The sequence below is a fragment of the Anomaloglossus baeobatrachus genome, chromosome 4 (assembly GCF_048569485.1).
Source record: "Anomaloglossus baeobatrachus isolate aAnoBae1 chromosome 4, aAnoBae1.hap1, whole genome shotgun sequence".
Taxonomy (NCBI): domain Eukaryota; kingdom Metazoa; phylum Chordata; class Amphibia; order Anura; family Aromobatidae; genus Anomaloglossus; species Anomaloglossus baeobatrachus.
The window spans coordinates 437,093,906-437,115,163 of NC_134356.1; the positions used below are offsets into that span (position 1 = coordinate 437,093,906).

The following is a 21,258-nucleotide window of genomic DNA, read 5'->3' on the forward strand; positions in this document are numbered from 1 at the left end:
ACTTGCAGTTTTTTAACATGTTTCAAAAACGCTACTTGTAGCGTTTTTGAGCTCCGTCCAAATACTGCAAATTGCTGGATCCTGACTATAACGCACGCGAACGCAGGTGAACGCTGGCGTGCTGATAGACAGGATCCTGCTTTTGTACTGAGCATGCCCAGAAAGTACTGAGCATGCCCAGAACCAGTCTCGCGTGATCTGTCTCTCTCTCTACTCCCTCCCTCACCCTCTCTCTCTCTATCTCTGTCTTTCCCCCTTCCTCCCCTTCCTCTCTCTCCCACCTGAGAGCTGCGGACACTCGTAACTAAGGTAAATATCGCGTAACCACTTCTCTTAGTTACCCGATGTTTACGTTGGTTACGCGTGCAGGCAGCCCTGCTCCTAGCAGCTGCAGACACTCGTAACCAAGATAAATATCGGGTATCCAAGGCCGATGTTTACCTTGGTTACCAGCGTCTGCAGCTGTCAGAAGCCTCCTCCCAGTCTAGTTCCCCTCACTCCCGATCACATGACTCCAATGCCCGCCCCCTAAACATCCAGTGCAGGATCCTGCAAAATAACAGATGCGTTTGCATACGTTATTTGCTGTAAAAGCAGGATCCGTATTTCCGCTAAAAAAACGTTTTCAGCGGATGTTAACCCCTTCACGACCGCGGGGCAGTAAAATTACGTCCTATTTTAACGTGACTTAACGACCAGGGACGTAATTTTACTGCCTAAACTTCATTTGATTGCCGTGGCCATAGCAACGGCTTTCAAATGATGTCCCCTGCTGTTTCTTACAGCAGGGGACCTTTGCTTGACCCTAGGGGGGGCGGCATCGCCACCCCCTATCGACGATCGATGTGATTGGCTGTTCAAATCTGAACCGCCAACCACATCGATCGCACTAATTTCGGCAAAAATAATGCCCGAATTAGTGCGATCCTGTGAGATCCAGCTATGAGATGCCGCAGCTGCTGCAGCATATCATAGGTGGACCTCAAACATGTCTCCCCCAGCCCCCTGCAGCACTGATTGGAGCGATCGTGCTATGACGCGCAATCGCTCCAATCAGTGTGCAGTGGGGCGGTGTGATTTGCCGGTGGCCGCCCTCCCCAGGCCTGTGCTGGCCTGCGAGCCCTCCCCCAACATGTCTGCAGCGTGCAGTGGCTGGTACTTGTGGTACCACGCCACCGCCGCTGCTGCCGCCGCCGCCGCCCTAGCTGTCACCGCTGCTGCACGTGAGTACTGTGCTCACTTTGCAGCCAGCCCGTGCGCGCTCCCGTGGTGCCCCTGCGCGCTCCCGTGGTGCCCCTGCGCGCTGCCATGGTAGCCCCTGCCGTGCCCCCCCCTCGCGATCTGCTCCCCCCAACCCACCCCCCCAACCCCCCCCACCCCCCCCCCCGACATCCCGATCTGCTCCCCCCCGCGATCTGACTGCCTCCCCCATTATCTCTGTTCTGCAGCTCCCTCTCCGGTCTCCCCCTCTGCTCTACCCCCTCCCCCTCTGCTTCCCCCCCCCCCTCTCTGCTCTCACTCCCCCCCCCCTCTCCCCCTCTGCTCTCCCCCGACGTCCTCTTACCTGTCTTCACCGGCCTGATCACATCTGCGTCCATCGCTGGGTCCTTCCTGGGCATTCTGCTGATCTGCCTGCTGCTCCTGTAAAGCTGTCCATCTCTCTGCCATCTGTTCCTCTGCAGCTCTTCTGGTCAGTGTTCCTCCTGCTAGTCCTCTGGGTACTGTGAGTATAACTTTTTTTTTTTTTTTCCGTATCCCCTGTCCATTTTTACACCTCATCCGTCCGTGCGTCCCGCCAAGCGCTGATCAGGGATGCAGATAACGGATCGGCATCCCTGCTCAATTTTTGGCGTGACTTTTTTTTTTTTTTCCGTATCCCCGACGCTTTTTGTATCGCATCCGTCCGTGCGTCCCGCCAAGCGCTGAACAGGGATGCAGATAACGGATCGGCATCCCTGCTCAATTTTTGGCGTGACTTTTTTTTCCGTATCCCCGACGCTTTTTGTATCGCATCCGTCTGTGCGTCCCGCCAAGCGCTGATCAGGGATGCAGATAACGGATCGGCATCCCTGCTCAATTTTTGGCGTGACTTTTTTTTTTCCGTATTCGCGACGCTTTTTGTATCGCATCCATCCGTGCGTCCCGCCAAGCGCTGATCAGGGATGCACATAACGGATCGGCATCCATGGTCAATTTTTGGCGTGACTTTTTTCCATATTTGCGACGCTTTTTGTATCGCATCCGTCCGTGCGTCCCACCAAGCGCTGATCAGGGATGCACATAACGGATCTGCATCCATGGTCAATTTTTGGCGTGACTTTTTTTTTTTTTACGTATCCCCGACGCTTTTTTTTATCGCATCCGACCGTGCGTCCTGCAGCGGCCGATCAGTGCACTGCGTCTGTGCGTTTGAAAAGTCAAATGGCGCTCCTTCTCTTCTGAGCCCCGCCATGCGCTCAAACAATTTATTTCCACCACATATGAGGTATCTGCGTACTCAGGAGAAAATGCACAATACATTTTATGGTGCATTTTTTCCTGTTACCCTTGTGAAAAAAAAAGCTACCTAGTTGAAGCAACCGTTTTGTGGTAAAAAAAAAATTTTTTCTTTTCACGGCTCAACGCTATAAACTTCTGTGAAGCCCCCAGGTGTTCAAAGTGCACATCAAACATCTAGAAAAATTATTTGAGGGCTCTAGTTTCCAAAATGGTGTCACTTGTGGGGGAGCTCCACTGTTTAGGCACCATAGGGGGTCTCCAAACGTGACATGGCGTCCGCTAATGATTCAAACCAATTTTGCTGTCAAATGGCGCTCCTTCTCTTCTGAGCCCCGCCATGCGCCCAAACAATTACTTTCCACCACATATGAGGTATCTGCGTACTCAGGAGAAAATGCACAATACATTTTATGGTGCATTTTTTCCTGTTACCCTTGTGAAAAAAAAAGCTACCTAGTTGAAGCAACTGTTTTGTGGTAAAAAAAAAAAATTTTTCTTTTCACGGCTCAACGCTATAAACTTCTGTGAAGCCCCCAGGTGTTCAAAGTGCACATCAAACATCTAGAAAAATTATTTGAGGGCTCTAGTTTCCAAAATGGTGTCACTTGTGGGGGAGCTCCACTGTTTAGGCACCATAGGGGGTCTCCAAATGTGACATGGCGTCCGCTAATGATTCCAACCAATTTTGCTGTCAAATGGCGCTCCTTCTCTTCTGAGCCCCGCCATGCGCCCAAACAATTACTTTCCACCACATATGAGGTATCTGCGTACTCAGGAGAAAATGCACAATACATTTTATGGTGCATTTTTTCCTGATAGCCTTGTGAAAAAAAAAGCTACCTAGTTGAAGCAACCGTTTTGTGGTAAAAAAATTTTTTTTTCTTTTCACGGCTCAACGCTATAAACTTCTGTGAAGCCCCCAAGTGTTCAAAGTGCTCACCAAACATCTAGAAAAATTATTTGAGGGCTCTAGTTTCCAAAATGGGGTGACTTGTGGGGGAGCTCCATTGTTTAGGCACCTCAGGGGGTCTTCAAACCCGACATGGCGTCCGCTAATGAGTGCAGCTAATTTTGCATTCAAAAATTCAAATGGCGCTCCTTGCCTTCCGAGCACTGCCGTGTGTCCAAAGATTTGATTTCCACCACATATGAGGTATCTGCGTATTCAGGAGAAAATGCACAATACATTTTATGGTGCATTTTTTCCTGTTACCCTTGTGAAAAAAAAAGCTACCTAGTTGAAGCAACCGTTTTGTTGTAAAAAAAATTTTTTTTCTTTTCACGGCTCAACGCTATAAACTTCTGTGAAGCCCCCAGGGGTTCAAAGTGCTCACCAAACATCTAGAACAATTATTTGAGGGCTCTAGTTTCCAAAATGGGGTCACTTGTGGGGGAGCTCCATTGTTTAGGCACCTCAGGGGGTCTTCAAACCCGACATGGCGTCCGCTAACAGGTGCAGCTAATTTTGCACTCAAAAATTCAAATGGCGCTCCTTGCCTTCCGAGCACTGCTGTGTGTCCAAACATTTGATTTCCACCACATATGAGGTATCTGCGTACTCAGGAGAAAATGCACAATACATTTTATGGTGCATTTTTTCCTGTTACCCTTGTGAAAAAAAAAGCTACCTAGTTGAAGCAACCGTTTTGTGGTAAAAAAAATTTTTTTTCTTTTCACGGCTCAACGCTATAAACTTATGTGAAGCCCCCAGGGGTTCAAAGTGCTCACCAAACATCTAGAAAAATTATTTGAGGGCTCTAGTTTCCAAAATGGGGTCACTTGTGGGGGAGCTCCATTGGTTAGGCACCTCAGGGGGTCTTCAAACCCGACATGGCGTCTGCTAATGAGTGCAGCTAATTTTGCGTTCAAAAATTCAAATGGCGCTCCTTCCCTTCCGAGCTCTGCCGTGCGCCCAAACAATTGATTTTTACCACATATGGGGTATCAGCGTACTCAGGAGAAAATGCACAATAATTTGTAGGGTGCACTTTCTCTTTTCTCCCTTGTAAAAATGAAAATTTTATGGCTAAAGTAACATTTTTGTGTTAAAAAGTAAAATTTTCATTTTTTCCTTCCACATTGCTTTGGTTCCTGTGAAGCACCTAAAGGGTTAATAAACTTATTGGATGTGGTTTTGAGCAGTGTGAGGGGTGTAGTTTTTAGAATGGGGTCACTTTTGGGTATTTTCTGTCACCTAGGCCTCTCAAAGTCACCTCAAATGTAATGTGGTCCCTAAAAAAATTATTTTGTAAATTTTGTTGGAAAAATGAGAATTTGCTGATGACCTTTGACCCCTTCTAACTTCCTAACGGAAAAAAAATTTGTTTCGAAAATTGCGCTGATGTAAAGTACACAAGTGGGAAATGTTATTTAGTAACTATTTTGTGTGACATATCTCACAGATTTATGGGCATAAATTTTCAAAGTTTGAAAATTGCGAAATTTTCAAAATTTTCGCCAAATTTCCTAAATTTTCACAAATAAACGCAAAAAATATCGGCCTAAATTTACCACTGACATGAAGCACAATATGTCACGAAAAAACAATCTCAGAATCGCCAGGATCCGTTGAAGCGTTCCAGAGTTATAACCTGTCAAAGTGACACTGGTCAGAATTGCAAAAAATGGCCCGGTCATTAGGGTGTTTTAGTGGCCGGGGGTGAAGGGGTTAAAAAGACGTAGTGTGAAACTAGCCTTATAGTGAGGATCCAGCGACTTGCAGTTTTTTAACATCTTTCAAAAACGCTACTTGTAGCGTTTTTGAGATGCGTCCAACTTCTTCCTGACTAAACAGCATGCAAACGCATGTGAACGCTGGCGTGCTGATAGGCAGGATCCTGCTTGCTCTACTGAGCATGCCCAGAAACCAGCCTCCGTGATCAGTCTCTCTCTCCCTCTCTCTCTGTCTCTCCCCCTCTCTCTCCTCCCTCTCTCTCTGTCTCTCCCCCTCTCTCTCCTCCCTCTCTCTCTGTCTCTCCCCCTCCCTCTCCTGTCTCTCTCTCCCACCTGAGAGCTGCGGACACTCGTAACCAAGGTAAATATCGGGTAACCACTTATCTTAGTTACCCGATGTTTACGTTGGTAACGTGTGCAGGGAGCCTGGCTCCTAGCAGCTGCAGACGCTTGTAACCAAAGTAAATATCGGGTATCCAAGCAAGTATACCCGATGTTTACCTTGATTACGAGCCTCGCAGCTGTCAGATGCTGGCTCCCAGTCTGGCACGTTTAGTTCCCCTCACTCCCGATCACATGACTCCAATGCCCGCCCCTAAACATCCAGTGACAGGATCCTGCAAAGTAACACATGCGTTTGCATGCATTTTTTGCTGTAAAAGCAGGATCCGCTTTTGCAGCAAAAAAACGTTCAGGACGCATGTTAAAAAGACGTAGTGTGAAAGCAGCCTTATAGTGAGGATCCAGCGACTTGCAGTTTTTTTAACTTTTTCAAAAACGCTACTTGTAGCGTTTTTGAGCTGCGGCCAAATGCTGTTTTTCACTGGATCCTGACTATACTGCACACAAACGCATGTGAACGCTGGCATGCTGATAGACAGGATCCTACTTGCTCTACTGAGCATGCCCAGAAACCAGCCTGGCGTGATCAGTCTCTCTCCCCCTTCCTCTCTATCTCTCCCCCCTCTCTCTCCTCTCTCTCTCCCCCGCCTGAGAGCGGCGGACGCTCGTAACCAAAGTAAATATCGGGTAACCAAGCAAAGTACTTCGCTTAGTTACCCGCTGTTTACCTTTGTAACCAGCGTCTGCAGCTGTCAGATGCCGGCTCCCAGTCTATCACGTTCAGTTCCCCTCACTCCCGATCACATGACTTCAATGCCCGCCCATAAACTTCAAGTGACAGGATCCTACAAAATAACACATGCGTTTGGGTCGCACGCCTCCTGCCTCCTCTTCCTGTACCTCCTCTTTCGCTCCCCCTAGTATTGTTGTGCCGTGCTAGGTGTGAGTATGTCATCTTGCAGGTCCCTTCATCCCTGCTTTGATTCTGCATCTCCCTAGCGTGTGCCGTTGATTCTGCACTGGTTATTTGGGGCCGGTCCTCTAGCTTGCTATTGTCGCGGGCGCAGGAGGGGACGCCGCGCTCTCCCACTGCTCGGGTCCGGCTGCCGCGGCTGCTGCGGCCTGCTGCTGCTCGGTGGCTTGAGCGATGGGCCGGATCCCGGGGACTCGAGCGGTGCTCCTCGCCCGTGAGTGAAAGGGGATTGGGATTTGGGATAGTTTATTGTCCGTGACGCCACCCATGGTTGTGGTGATTAAGTGGACACCACCGCTCTCTTTCTGGGGAGCCCGGGAGTGATGGTACGGAGCAGCCAGTTGTTGATTTGCCCCTCCGTGGGTAGGGGTCTTGGTGCTCCCGGGGCCCGGTGATGGGGTTGGTATGGTGGACAGGCGGGTATGGGGCCTGTGGAGGTGCAGGGGCGCAGGGACAGCGCTGTGCCGCACGGCACGGAGGTACTCACTCAGCCAGTAAACACGACACAGTTCTCGGTAAACAAACGGCTGGTTGGACGGGTCCCTCGGACGGTTCACGGTGCTGATGTTCCCTGCAGTTAGCGGTGACGGTCTCTTCCCTGCACCTATGAAAGTCTCTTTGGTAGCGATGGGTCCCCACCGGTTACCCACTCCTCAGCTTCAAGCTGGGCCGAAGGAGCCCTACTTTGCCCGCAGGCGCTGGCCCTGGGAAACTGGTGCCCTGGCGGTGGCGGTGTCTCCCCTTCACGGTCGGGCTGTTGCCTTCAATCGGGACTTGGTTGTTAGGAGACAGACGTCCCCTTCACTGACGGATTTGGCAAATTATGGCGACTCCTAGCCTTGCCGGGATCCGAAAGGCCCCTGCCCTGGTGCTGACTGTTCTTCGTATACTGCTCCGGTACCGCCGGGTCACCACCCGTCCGCGGTCCTTCTGTCGCGGGCGGGGAGGAGGGTGTCAGCACTGCGCTCACCCCTCGGCTCGGTTCCGTAAAACGGTAACATATATACATTTTTATTACTTCTTCCCATAACGGGAGGCACTTTACTTAAACGTTGCAAAACGGTTCATGGTTACGGTTTCCGCTCTCTCCCACCCAAGCAACCTGGCGCTGATGCTGCCCCTAAAACCCAGGCAGCACCCCTTGTCCCCAAGTCCAGCACACGTTACCCGAGCGGGATCTGTCCTTCCCCTCCAGAGGGTAGCCACCGGTTCCTGTGGTGGCTGGGCCCCAGCCTGCTCTGCTGAGGGCCCTCCCTCCAACCTGCCTCTCCGGAGGCGGCAATGCGGAAACGGTAACGGTAAACAACTTATTTACATGCCACTAACGTTTGTGGTTGCCCTGCAAGTTCACGGGGTTGTCCATGAGCAGTTCCTCATGCAAAACAACTTTCAAACGGTCCCCACGGGGACAACGGTGCCGGCAACGGCCGGTTTTCCAAATCACGGTCAATCAGGTTACTTCTTCGGTTATCATTGCTTCCATCATTGTTTTCAAAACTTTCAAACAAACACAACTCAGTGATGGTCCCAACGGGGACTGGACAACGGTGCTCCGCTGCCCTTACTCCGGATATTCAGTGTCATCCGAGGGAGGGGGTGCAGGACTCACTCGGCTCTCTTGGCTGCCCCTCAGTTTGGCATCCAGGGCGAACCACCCCCTCTCTCCACAGTGCCGGGTATACTGGACAATGTCACCCGGCATTGGGTTGCGGCCGGGTTGCTCTTCAGGCAGGTGGGCATTTACATCCCGCCGGGCTACAAACACTTCGGCCTCCAGGCCCGGTTCATAAATAAACCCATAGCCCCGGCGGACATCAAACCGCCTCACCTGCCCCTCGTACAGCGGACCCCGGACACGGAACGTGGCCTGGCGGAGATTCTCCTTCTCCCTTATCGCTCGGGCCACCAGCTCGGCCTTCTTCCTCTCCCGTTCACCAATCTCCAGGCCCAGTGGTACCGGCTCCCTATCCCAATACGGCGCTGCTGCGAGCTCCGGCGCACGGGTCGGGCCCCGCGGGACATTCTGGACGTTGCCCACTGTCAGGAATCTGGGCGGCGGGTCCCGCGGTGTCTTGGCCTTGGGCGCTGCCTTACAGCTACAACCCGGCGCCACCTCAGCCGAGGTGTGGGGGATGGGCACAGGGGCTTTCCGCTGCTGGGCCTTCGGCTCGGAGCGGGTCATCAGCTCCGGCTCGGGGGACTTTTCAGGGGATGCCTCCGGTTCAGTCTTTGGGGCCTTCCATGGCAACACCTCCGGTCGACTACGGGCTCCGGCTACAGGTCGGCCCGCCTGGGCAGGGACGCTGGGTATTGCTACCGGTTGCGGTGGTAGCAGGCCTTGTGGCGGGGTCACGGCCTCCGAGACGGGTGGCGAGGGAGGCAGTGGGGGTAAAGGGCTTGGACCGGGTCCCGCAGCCGCGATGACCGACCCTTCAAGGGCATCGGGGCGTGGGTCACTCACCCTCCCTTTCTCCGCTTCCTCCTCGCGTCTCCGCACGGCTGCTATAACGTCCGCCATGTCGGTCTCCCACTCCTCCATGAGGAGCTGCATCTTAACCTGCAGCCGTTGGTAGAGCTGCGCGGTCCGGATCTCCACCCATGCCGCGGTTCCAGGCGCGGGGGCTACGGTGTCGCGGGACGGCATCCACATGGTGACTTCTTCTAGGAACAGGGTGACTGCAGAGTCCTGGCGTCCCTGCTTTTATAGCTGCTCTCACATGCAGCCAGCCGCCATCGCGTCCCCCTTAGCTTCTCTCCAGCCACTCCTCTATCGGGGCGGGGTTTTGGCCTTCGCGCCTCTTCTACTCGAGAAGACGCTCGAGCGGGGACTTTTCGCGCCAAAGATGGCGGCTTCTGAAATTTTCCTGCCGGACACCTCCGGCGGTAACAAGGCGCACCTCTACCAGACGGCAGAGCAGTAAGATCCTGTTCGTGACGCCAAGTTGTCGCGGGCGGGGAGGAGGGTGTCAGCACTGCGCTCACCCCTCGGCTCGGGTCCGGCTGCTACTGCTCAGTGGTGGCTCGAGCGGTGGGCCGGATCCCGGGGGTCTCGAGCGGCACTCCTCGCCCGTGAGTGAAAGGGGATTGGGTTTTGGGATAAAGTATATTGTCCGTGACGCCACCCACGGTTGTGGTGATTTGTTGACACCACCGCTGCTCTGTATGGGGATCCCGGGAGTGATGATGTGGAGCAGCCAGTTGTTGTGTTGCCCCTCCGTGGGTAGGGGTTGGTGATCCCGGGGCCCAGTGATGAGGTGGGAGATGCAGGGCTTGGTGGGCGCAGGGACGCGGGGGGCAGCGCTGTGCCTTGCGGCACAGTGGTACTCACTCAGCCTGAGACGATGACACAGTTCTCGGTAAAACACACGGCTGGAAAGACGGTTCCCACGGACGGCTGCACTTGCTTTCCCCAGTAGGTGACGGTGATGTCCCTTTTCCTGCACCTGATGTTCCTGTGTTGGTAGCGATGGGTTCCCACCGGTAACCCGCTCCCCGGCTTGGATATGGGCCGGAGGAGCCCTACTTTGCCCGCAGGCGCTGGCCCTGAGGAACTGGTGCCCTGGCGGTGGCGGTGTTCCTCCTTAATGGTTGGACTGTTGCCTTCAATCGGGACTTGGTTGTTTGGAGACAGACGTCCCCTTCACTGACGGATTTGGCAAATTATGGCGACTCCTAGCCTTGCCGGGGTCCGAGAGGCCCCTGCCCTGGTGCTGACTGTCCTTCGTATACTGCTCCAGACCGCCGGGCCACTACCCGTCCGCGGTCCTTCCAGCAACCTCCGAGCAGTCACCCCTCCAGACAATCACCGCCGTCTGCTGACCTTGCTGTCACTGTCCGGGCACACAGCCGGACCAACTTCAGGCTTTACTACTCTCACTTTTACTCCTTTTCTGTTACTTCAGCTTTTCTCTTTAGCTCCACTACCACTTCCTTCTACTTTCACTTCCCTCACTGTTCTGCCTGGTTCCTCCCGCCTCCAGGGCTGTGAACTCCTCGGTGGGCGGAGCCTACCGCCTGGCCCACCCCCTGGTGTGAACATCAACCCCTGGAGGAAGGCAACAAGGATTTTTGGGTTAGCTGTATGTGCCTAACTGGGGTGTAGGGTGTGGTGGTGTGATGACCTGTGACCCCTGGCTTGCCCAGGGCGTCACACTTCTAGCAACCTCCGAGCAGTCCCCCTGCAGACTATCACCGCCGTCTGCTGACCTTGCTGTCACTGTCCGGGGCACACACCCGGATCAACTTCAGGCTTTACAAACTGTTTTTTTTCACTTTACTTCAGCTTCTCTCCTAAGCTCCTCTACCACTTCACCTCCTTCTACTTTCACTTCCCTCACTGATCTGCCTGGTTTTCCCGCCTCCAGGGCTGTGAACTCCTCGGTGGGCGGAGCCAACCGCCTGGCCCACCCCCCGTGATCTGTCCACACTTTTTTCAGTAATAAATAAAAATATTTTTCTATGATTCTAATATTGTGTTGGTGATCCCATTTTTTGATATATCTTCCCCCTTCTTGTGTATGGTTACTTTCATATATCAGGAGATCCCAACGGGTGGTGGCCTTTCATTACTTATATTTGCAAGGTAAATATCGGGTATCCAAGCAAAGCACTTCGCTTAGTTACCTGATGTTTACCTTTGTTACCAGCGTCTGCAGCTGTCAGATGCAGGCTCCCAGTCTATCACGTTCAGTTCCCCTCACTCCCAATCACAATACTTCAATGCCCGCCCATAAACTTCAAGTGACAGGATACTGCAAAATAACACATGCGTTTGCATGCGTTTTTCTTTGTAAAAACAGGATCCACTTTTACAGCAAAAAAAGTTCATGACGCATGTAAAAAAAACGTAGTGTGAAAGCAGCCTAAGAAAGGTGTATTTACAGAAATCTGCCCTCTGTTCTTTATTACTCAATGTAAACTGACCTGTGGTGCCTGTTTCAAATCCAGCGCATGTCAATTTCTCTACACGTTGAGTTTCCTGTAGATTTTCCCCATAGACTTGTATTAGATGCAGAAAATTGTCAGGTAAAAGCGCACATTCGCTTTGTACGCTTCGCAATGGAAACCCATCAAAAACACATGTAATCCGCACATAACCTTATCCACAAAGTTTAGTCAAAGTGAAATACCAGAAAGTATAAAAAACAAAGCACTTTGTTTCAAACATGACACAACATTAGGCTACGTGCACACATTGAGTATTTGGTGAGCATTTTACCTCAGTATTTGTAAGGCCACGTGCACACAGAGTACATGGTGATTTTTTTTACCTCAGTATTTGTGAGGGTATGTGCGCACGTTGCTTTTTACCTGCTTTTTACCTGCTTTTTTGCTGCTTTTTATTCTGCGCTGTTTAATGCCAAAATGGATGTGTTCTTCTATTCAAGCAAAGTCTATGGGAATTTGGGTTTCTTGTTCACACTATGTTGTTCAAAATGCTGCCTTTTTGTGGCAGAACTTTGGTCAAAAACTCAGCTTTTCAAAGAAGCAACATGTCAATTGTTTTTGCCATTTGGGTTTTGCACTGCAAAGCTGAGTTTTTGACCAAAGTTCTGCCACAAAAAGGCAGCATTTTGAACAACATAGTGTGAACAAGAAACCCAAATTCCCATAGACTTTGCTTGAATAGAAGAACACATCCATTTTGGCATTAAACAGCGCAGAAGAAAAAGCAGCAAAAAAGCAGGTAAAAAGCAGGTAAAAAGCAACGTGCGCACATACCCTCAGGCTATGTCCGCACGTTGCGTTTTTTCATGAGTTTCTGCAGCATTTTGAACTGCAGCGTTTTAATGCCAAAATGCATGCTTTTTGATTTCCAGGCAAAGTCTTTGGAAAATAGGGATTTATTGTGCGCACGATTCTTTTAAAAATGCAGCGTTTTAGTTGCCTAAAATTTGTCAAAATCTCTGCGTTTGAAGAAGCAGCATGTCAATTGCTTTTGCCATTTTGGCAGCGTTTTGCTAGCATTGAAGTCAATGAGAATTCTCAAAACGCATCCTAAAAGAAATTTCTAGCGTTTTCCATGCTTTTTTGATGCAGAATGCATGCGTTTTTGCCATTATAGTGAGGTCAAGAGGTTTCCATTTGCCCTCATATCCATTCCAACTTTAAAAAATGAGTGAAACAATAGTTTTACTTTATTTGGAACATACTTATTAAATCTCAATAAACATTTTCGGTAAATTATCATTATAGTGTATGATTTAAAGGTAATCTTTTTTTTTTGAATGTTCAAACTTTATTTATGTGTGTATCTCAATTTAAGCACAGAAAAAGCATGTAAAACGCGGTCAAAACGCAGCAAAAACGCTATAAAAAACGCACGCGTATTTCCTGCGTTTATGTGGTCAAAACCAAATTTGGCAATGACAAATTCTGTCAGAGGATGCGTTCATTTCTGCAAGGTACTGGACGCAACGTGCGCACATGGCCTTAAGCCTCAATTACACAGAGTATTTGGTGAGTTTTTTAACTCAGTATCTGTAAGGCCACGTGCTGCAATGAGTATTTGGTGAGGTTTTTTTTACCTCAGTTTCTGTAAGGCCACATGTACCGTATATGTGACGCCCTGGCAAAACCAGGTAGTCACAGAAAGAGTTAAAGGGGTTATCCGGCTTCTTTTGACTTTTTTTCATTATTACACTATTGGGCTACATTGGGGCAGGTAAGTAGATAGAGACCACTTACCTGCCCTGCTGTCAGCCCCTCTCCCCCGGCTCAGAGTGGTCATGTGACCGCTCCTGCCGCGATTTTGCTGCTTCCGGTCATTTCATGTTTACATGGGCAGGGCCATGTTGACATGCAAATCTGGAACAGCATGTCGCCTCCCTGCTGGGCTGTACAGTGCGTGGAGTAACCGCCCCCATTCCCTGCACCCTCCCACACATTCCCCTGCACCCCGTACTCTGCCCACAACCTCCCACACACTCCGTAGTCTCCCTCCCCCGCCTCCTGTGCCCAGCTACGTGCGCCCTGAATTCCAGCCGATTCAGTGTCCAGTTCAATAAGGCAAGGAACACTTGCTGTCAGATACACTGTCAGCGCTGTGTCCCCAGCGCTTTATCATGTTTACTGCCTGACGCCCTGGGAACTGTCTCCCCCCCTCCCCCGTGCACGCTGTCTGTGTCATCATGGGTCACCTGTGTGTGTGCATCAGTCTGTGTCCCGCGCCAGCCCCGCGGATGCCCGCACTGCAGCGTGTCAGTGTTTGCCCCCCTCTGCAGTATAAGCTGCTTCTCACCCTGCAGTGCGTGCAGCCGCGGGGATGACGAGCGCTGCTTGTCATCACTGCCCGTGCAGTCTGTGTCCCGCTCCCTGCCAGCCCCGCAGCTGCCCGCACTGCAATGTCAGTGTCTGCCCTCAGTATCAGCAGCTTCTCACGCCGCGGGGCTGGCAGGGAGCGGGACACTGACTGCTAAAGGTGGTGTCACACACAGCGACAACGACGTCGCTGCTACGTCACCATTTTCTGTGACGTTGCAGCGACGTCCCGTCGCTGTCGCTGTGTGTGACATCCAGCAACGAGCTGGCCCCTGCCGTGAGGTCGCCGGTCGTTGCTGAATGTCCAGCTTCATTTTTTGGTCGTCGCTCTCCCGCTGTGACGCACAGATCGCTGTGTGACAGCGAGAGAGCGACGAAATGAAGCGAGCAGGGAGCAGGAGCTAGCATCTGGCAGCTGCGGTAAGCTGTAACCAAGGTAAACATCGGGTAACCAAGGTGGTTACCCGATATTTACCTTAGTTACCAGCCTCCGCCGCTCTCACGCTGCCAGCGTCGGCTCCTGCTCTGTGCACATGTAGCTGCAGTACACATCGTGTAATTAACCCGATGTGTACTGTAGCTAGGAGAGCAAGGAGCCAGCGCTAAGCTGTGTGCACGGCTCCCTGCTCTCTGCACTGTGACATGTAGCTGCAGTACACATCGGGTTAATTAACCCGATGTGTACTGTAGCTAGGAGAGCAGGGAGCCAGCGCTCAGTGTGCGCGGCTCCCTGCTCTCTGCACATGTAGCTGCAGGTTAGATTAGATGAGATAATTACCTGCTGTGATGATCTCCTGCCTCCTGACGTCACCGCGGTCACTGCCTTCTCTGCCTGTCTCACGGGCAGCCCGAGACTGTCACTAGCAGTGACGTCACGGGCTCTCGCGATACTGCGTAGAACGCGGCGGGCATAGAAGTCAGTGACAGCGCTGACGTCAGGAGTACAGGAGATCGTTACTGCAGGTAATGATCTCATCTAACCTCCTGACGGCAGCGCTCGGCATCCCCTGCAGTGACCTGGGCTGACCTATTGATGTTAGCTCAGGTCACTGCACGGCTCTCCCAGCCAATGGGGAACATTTTGTTCTTCATTGACTGGGAGTCTCATTGACTATGGTATGGATCGCCGTGCGACCCCCTTATTGGATTACGCCGGACCCGGATTGGATTGTTCTTGTCAATAAATTGTTGAAAGAGGGAATGTGGGGAGTGTTTTTTCAAATAAAACTTTTTTTGTTGTCTATTTTTTATTTCTTACTGACTGGGTTGGTGATGTCGGGTATCTGATAGACGCCTGACCTCACCAACCCCAGGGCTTGATGCCAGGTGACATTACACATCTGGCATCAACCCCATATATTACCCCATTTGCCAACGCACCAGGGCAACGGGATGAGTTGGGGCAAAGTGCCAGGATTGGCACATCCAATGGATGCGCCACTTCTGGGGCAGCTGTAGCCTGCTATTTTTAGGCTGGGGAGTGTCCAATAACGGTGGACCTCCCTAGTCTGAGAATACCAGACCACAGCTGTCCGCTTTACCTTGGCTGGTGATGCAATTTGGGGGGGACCCCACGTTTTTTGTTTTAAATTATTTATTTAATTTTAACAGCGTGGGGTGCCCTCTGTTTTGGATTACCAGCCAAGGTGAAGCTGCCAGCTGTGGTCTGCAGGCTGCAGCCGTCTGCTTTACCCTAGCTGGCTACAAAAGATAGGGGGGACCTCACATCGGTTTTTTTTTTAATTATTTATTTATTGGCTAAATACAAAGGCTAAGCACCCTTTAGTGCCACATGAAAGGCACTAAGGGGTGCCAGCTTAGAATATGCGGGGGGGTAGGACATTATATTGGTCTTTCTCATCTATGATCTATCCCTCTATCTATCCCTTGATTCATTCATCCATCCCTCTATTTATCCCTCTAGCTATCTGTCTCTATCTATCCCTCTATCTATCTAGCTGCTTCCGTTTTTTGCAGTATGAAAAAAATAGGAAGGTACGCAGATGACACACGGACCATATACGGAACGGAACGGATGCCACACAGTTGCATCCGTGAAAAAACATGACCATTTTTTTGCAGACCGCAAAAACGGGGCAGTCCTGTGAATGTAGCCTAATCAAGAGGCTTATGAGGGTGATGTATTTAATTACAAAAAACTGTTTTTTCTTGGTGTATGTGTTTATTTACTATCACTTACAGATTACAAAGGGGGGAGGGGGGCTCATAGACCCTGACGATTAATATCTGGCTTAGAGGCAGCTGTGGGCTGTGATTAACTTCATATTAGCCTGATTGCCACCGCCCCAGAGCAACCAGGAAGAGCCAGGTAAAGTGCTGGGATTGTCACATCTAATGGATGTGACAATCCTGAGTGGCTGCAGGCTGCTATTTTTAGGCACGGGGCGGCTCAATAAATAGGGGTCTCCCCAGCCTGACAATACCAGCCCCCAGCTTTTGTGGTTTATCATGCCTGGGTACCAAAATTCGGGGGGACTGAATTTCGTTTATTTTTAAATTATTTTTGTAAATCAAGAAAAAAGCCGCATGCAGTTCCTCTTATTTGGATACACAGCCAAGATAAGCGCACGGCTGGGGGCTGCATACTGTAGCCATATGCTTTTTCTGTTCTTGGTGTCATAATATGGGAGAAAAACACAGTGAAAAATTTTATGCGTTTTATACCACAATAATGATCCGCAGAGTTGAATTGCTTTCCCGCTCATCAACCGTCTTGGCGCCCGTGATTGGTTGTAGGCAGATGCTGTCACATACGCTAAGGGTGCGTCTGACTGCAACCAATCACAGGAGACAGGACAGCCGGAGGACGAGGAAAGCAGTGCATATGAATGAGCAGTAATTAGCGGCCCAGCAAGTGAAGGAGAAGCCACGGGAGCAGTGTACAGCTGCAACGGAGCCTCGGTCAGTATGAAGCGCTTTCTTCTTTTTTTTTTTTTACTTTACTATTCATTTTTAATTTCACAAGTGCCTGATCCTGATCACACATCCGGAATCCAGGGCCTGGTTCTGCCCAACAATAGCCTCTGATACTCTGAAAAGAGGGACGTTTACCCCTACACTGACTGATAGAACGAGTTTTTTCAGTAGCTACTCTGAACAGATGACGCAAAGTTTCGTGAACCTCCATTTTCAACAACCCACAAAGTACAGTTTCATCAACACAGTATGATACCCCCGACACAACCCACCACATTTTATAATGGCTCACACACAGTATAATGCGCTTCACATAGACATCCAAATACTATAATGTCCCCCTCATACAGCCCAGCAAACTATATTTTGGCCCCTACACAGATCAAAACAGTATAATGGCTGCCCCACCTAATGATTAAAAAAAATTACTCATCTCTCCCCATTCTCCCGCTGCTCCAATCTTCGCAGCAGGTGTCCTGAATGTTCGGCACTGGTCTGCAGAGGGTGCGTTGAAGTGACATCATTGTGCCCTCTGCACTGATACATCAAAGCTCATAAGCACAGGGAGAATAATGGAGGATGGAGCCGTCAGATCATTGCTTTCAATTATATTGGCATTTATCGTTCAGTTGAACGTGCAATACAGGACGGAGGAGGGTCCAGTGCAGGCCCTGGAACTGGCCCCCTGACTCACAGGTCCCTTAGTAGCAACGTGGTCTGCCGCCATGAGCGGTACACAACTGTATATATCTTTCAATTTTAAATAAATATATATATATATATATATATATATATATATATATATATATATATATATAAAAAATCTAATATATAAAGCTGAGTGTGTGTGTGTGTGTGTGTGTGTGTGTGTGTCCGCTAAAGGAATCCGCATCTCATTTACAATAACGTTTTTTTGCACAGATGACCCATGTGACCCAGGGAACGTCATAGACTACGGTTTCACAGGAAAATTTAACCCTGCACTTTACAGTTACTCTCCAAAAAACATGACTCCATTAAAGTGAATGGAGCCTGGAACTACAGTTTATTAATCTCAGCTGTGATTGGTTACTATAGTAACAAAGGACAGTGTTAGTATAAGAGGTAATAAGATGTCAGTGGGGAGACGGATAGAGAGAGACAGACAGGGAAAGAAAAGAGACGGAAAGCTAGAGACAGACAGAGACAGACGGTGAACGAGACAGACGGTGAACGAGAGACGGTGAACGAGACAGTGCGGAAATGAAAGCCACCTCACAGACCTGCATCATGCTAGTAGTGACATAGGCATGCTGTGATGTATGACAGCATGACCAAAATATCATGTAGCCCAAGGAAAAAATAGTGGTCAAGATTTTTCACAAAAATCTGCAGTAACTATATTTTATTGTAGATGATGATTATTATTATTATTATGGCACTATTTCTTGCTTGCTGCTACACAGTGTAGATATGTGAATCCTCACATCACATGCAGCAGACACAGTTGTCGACAGTCAGAATGAATGGTCATGTGACCACTCGTATGCAATCTGCACACTCCACATTCGGACCCCAATGTGTCAATTCATATAGTGACACATAGAGGGATAAGCCTGGAGAATCTATGTGCATATATATATATCATATATATATATATATATATATATACACACATATAACTATATGACACAAACCACGCACACACACACATGTACCATACATACATGGCGTATATATCTACTATAGACTCACATTGGGTGCTATATATAGTCTGCCTTAGGCCCGTTTCACACGTCAGTGAAAAACAGTGACGTTTTTCACTGGCCTGTAAAACACGCACATGTCCCTGCGTGTGCCGTGAATCACGGCACACGTGGGTTGTCTAAGTGCAATCCGGGCTCCGTTCTCTGTGGCCCGTGATTGCACTTAGTAATCAACTCACCTGCGCCCGCTCCCGCTCTCCATGGCGCTGATCGCTCCCGCGGTGCAGCATCCGGCCGGCGCTGACCCCCGCAGCAGCTGCTTCCGGGTCGGCTGTGTCGCGCATCATGAATATGCGCGACAGTAATCAGCCGACTCAGAAGCAGCAAGCTGCACGGGCTGCAGAGGACATCGCTGGACGCCGGGTGAGTTAAAATGTTTTTTATTTTAAAAGCACGTTTTTTTCTGGCACGTGTTTCACGGACCACACCACTGCGTGGTCCGTGGAACATCAGTGATGCCAGAAAAAAATGGACATGTCTCCGTGCGGCAATCACGCACATGCGGCTACGCCGCATGGAGACACGTGCAGTGATAAATCACTGACGTGTGAGCAGACCCATTCATTAGAATGGGTCTGCGTATGTCAGTGATTCTGGTACGTTTAAAAAAAGCACAAACGTACCAGAATCACTGACGTGTGAAAGGGGCCTTACACAGTATTCATTTATCTATAAGGGGTGAGGAACATGTAACAACTCTTTCTGTTACCATTGTTGATGGGATGTGAGCTGATTGCTGTGTCACAGATGAGAGAAGCTGGATCTCTGCTCTGTCACATGCTGAGAGGTCAGGTGCTGGGCAGAATACTGACAGCCATTGAATGTGCAGAGGGAGGGCAGGGGGCGTTTCTGGACACTGAGGCCGGGCAGGGGGCGTTTCTGGACACTGAGGCTGGGTGGTGCCAGCTCTGACTGAGGTTTGGCAACCAAGAATACAGGAAGTGGTCAGTTTGTTGGAGCTGAATGTAAACAAGGTGCTGCAGAGAATAAAGGGTGAATTCAAGAGGAACAAAAGTTAGAAAACTAAAAATAACAATGTAGGGGTGATTTATATAACAATACAGCACAGATTAGCTTACAAGTTTTTTTGGAGTATATGTCGGATAACTCCTTTAAACCTCCTTGGTACCTGATCCCACACTGGAACAGTGAAGCAGCTGCAACTCCACCACAGTGTAACAAAAGGAGCAGGAGGGGAGGAGTTGAGTCAGTCAGTGGAAGGAGGGAGAGGAGTGCAGACAGGGTTGTGGTCCCCTGTGCTGCAGGGGAAGTGAAGCCAGGAGAAAGCAGAAGTCTTGGAGCTGAAGTGGAGAGTAGGCTCAAAGGGAACTTGTAGTGGACCGGGACAGGGTAGTGGCCCACCGGTAGAGTGCAAGGGACCCCGGACTTGTGCAAAAAAAGGACTTCCCCCGTCCAAAACAGAGAAGGTGACTCATAGCTGGAGCGCAGGAGAGAGAGGGCCCTGCTTCTTGCACCTGGTGTGGGATCCAAACACCCCCGTACCAAAGGCCTACGGACACCGGCAATTTCTGGTTAAGTACTGGACTCTGTGTTTCCTGACGCTACACATGAAAGCAGCCTCATCCAACACCAGGACAACCGAACTGTGAGTTTCCTGCTCCCTGCAATCCCTGCCACCACAACAACTCCCACTGGGCCCCGGGGCATCCATCCCTACCCACGGAGGGTTAATAACATCCAGCTGCTAGCCCAAAGCCCCCGGGAGTCCCCTCAACGGCAGCGGTGGTACCCCATTTACCACATACCGTGGGTGGCGTCATATACAAACTTTCCAAAATCCATACACCATAACTCCCTTTTCAATTGAAGTGACCGCGAGACCCCCGGGTCCGGAGATCCTCGAGCCACCCACAGAAGGTCCGGATCCGACCAGCGTCGGCTGCTGAGAGCGGGGTGGTACACCTCAATTTATGGTGCTGTGAACAGGATACTTACCCATTCCCTTACCTTGTGGAAGTGCGCCTTGTATTGGACAGTCAGCGGTGATCTGTTGCTAAATTTTCATAAGTGGCCAACTTTGGGCACGAAAACTGCAGCCCAGCGTCTTCTTCCCCGAGAAAAGGGCGCGAAAGCTAAAGCCCCACCCCCTGGGAATGCGGCCGGAAAGCGAGCCCGAAAGTCGCAAAACGAAACTATCAGGCCGCAGAAAGGAGTGCCTGCAAAAGACCAAGGGGGGCGGGTGAAGAATCTGCAGCATGTAACCAGAACTGTAAAGTGCAGGGACGCCAGGACTCTGCAAAATTACTTTCCTGGACACAAGAGCGGCAAGATGTCACTGGCAGAAACCCCGATGACATCTCATCCAGCCCCGAGCCAGGCTGCAACCCCGATGACATCTCACCCAGCCCCGAGCATGGCCGCAACGGTGATGACGTCGGCTCCGGCAGTCCGCACGGCCGCAACGGTGATGACGTCGGCTCCGGCAGTCCACCCGGCCGCAACGGAGGCAGCCCCTCATCCTGAAATCTCCCCAGCTGCAGCGCCAGCCGCTCCCAAATACCCCGTCCTGTCTGTGGAACAGCGGGAGTGCACCTTCCGAGAGGATGAGCAGGCCACTGAGCGTTGGGGCTTTTGGTGGTTAGCGAGGCCGGTTGTAGCCGGCACTGAGGGCATCCGAGTGGGCTTGGCTCTTGAGCAGGAGTCGGAGTACGGAACCCGTACCCCATATTGGGAGCGGCAGCAGTTGTAAAAATGTTGTTTTATGTACTGGTGGGAAGGACAGTTTAGTAACGTGTAAGCAAAAATGCCTCCCCTTAAGGGGATAAAATGTTAATGTTTTACCCGTTTTTCCCTTGCAGTTTTCCTGAA

At 50.5% G+C, this 21,258-nt stretch overlaps 1 protein-coding gene across 1 annotated transcript in view; it reads left to right on the plus strand.

Annotated features, from left to right (window-relative positions):
* The window catches only part of ALPK3 (alpha kinase 3), a 311,388-nt gene that overhangs the window by 455 nt on the left and 289,675 nt on the right, over nt 1–21,258 (plus strand). The gene's annotated exons all lie outside the window — the stretch shown is intronic.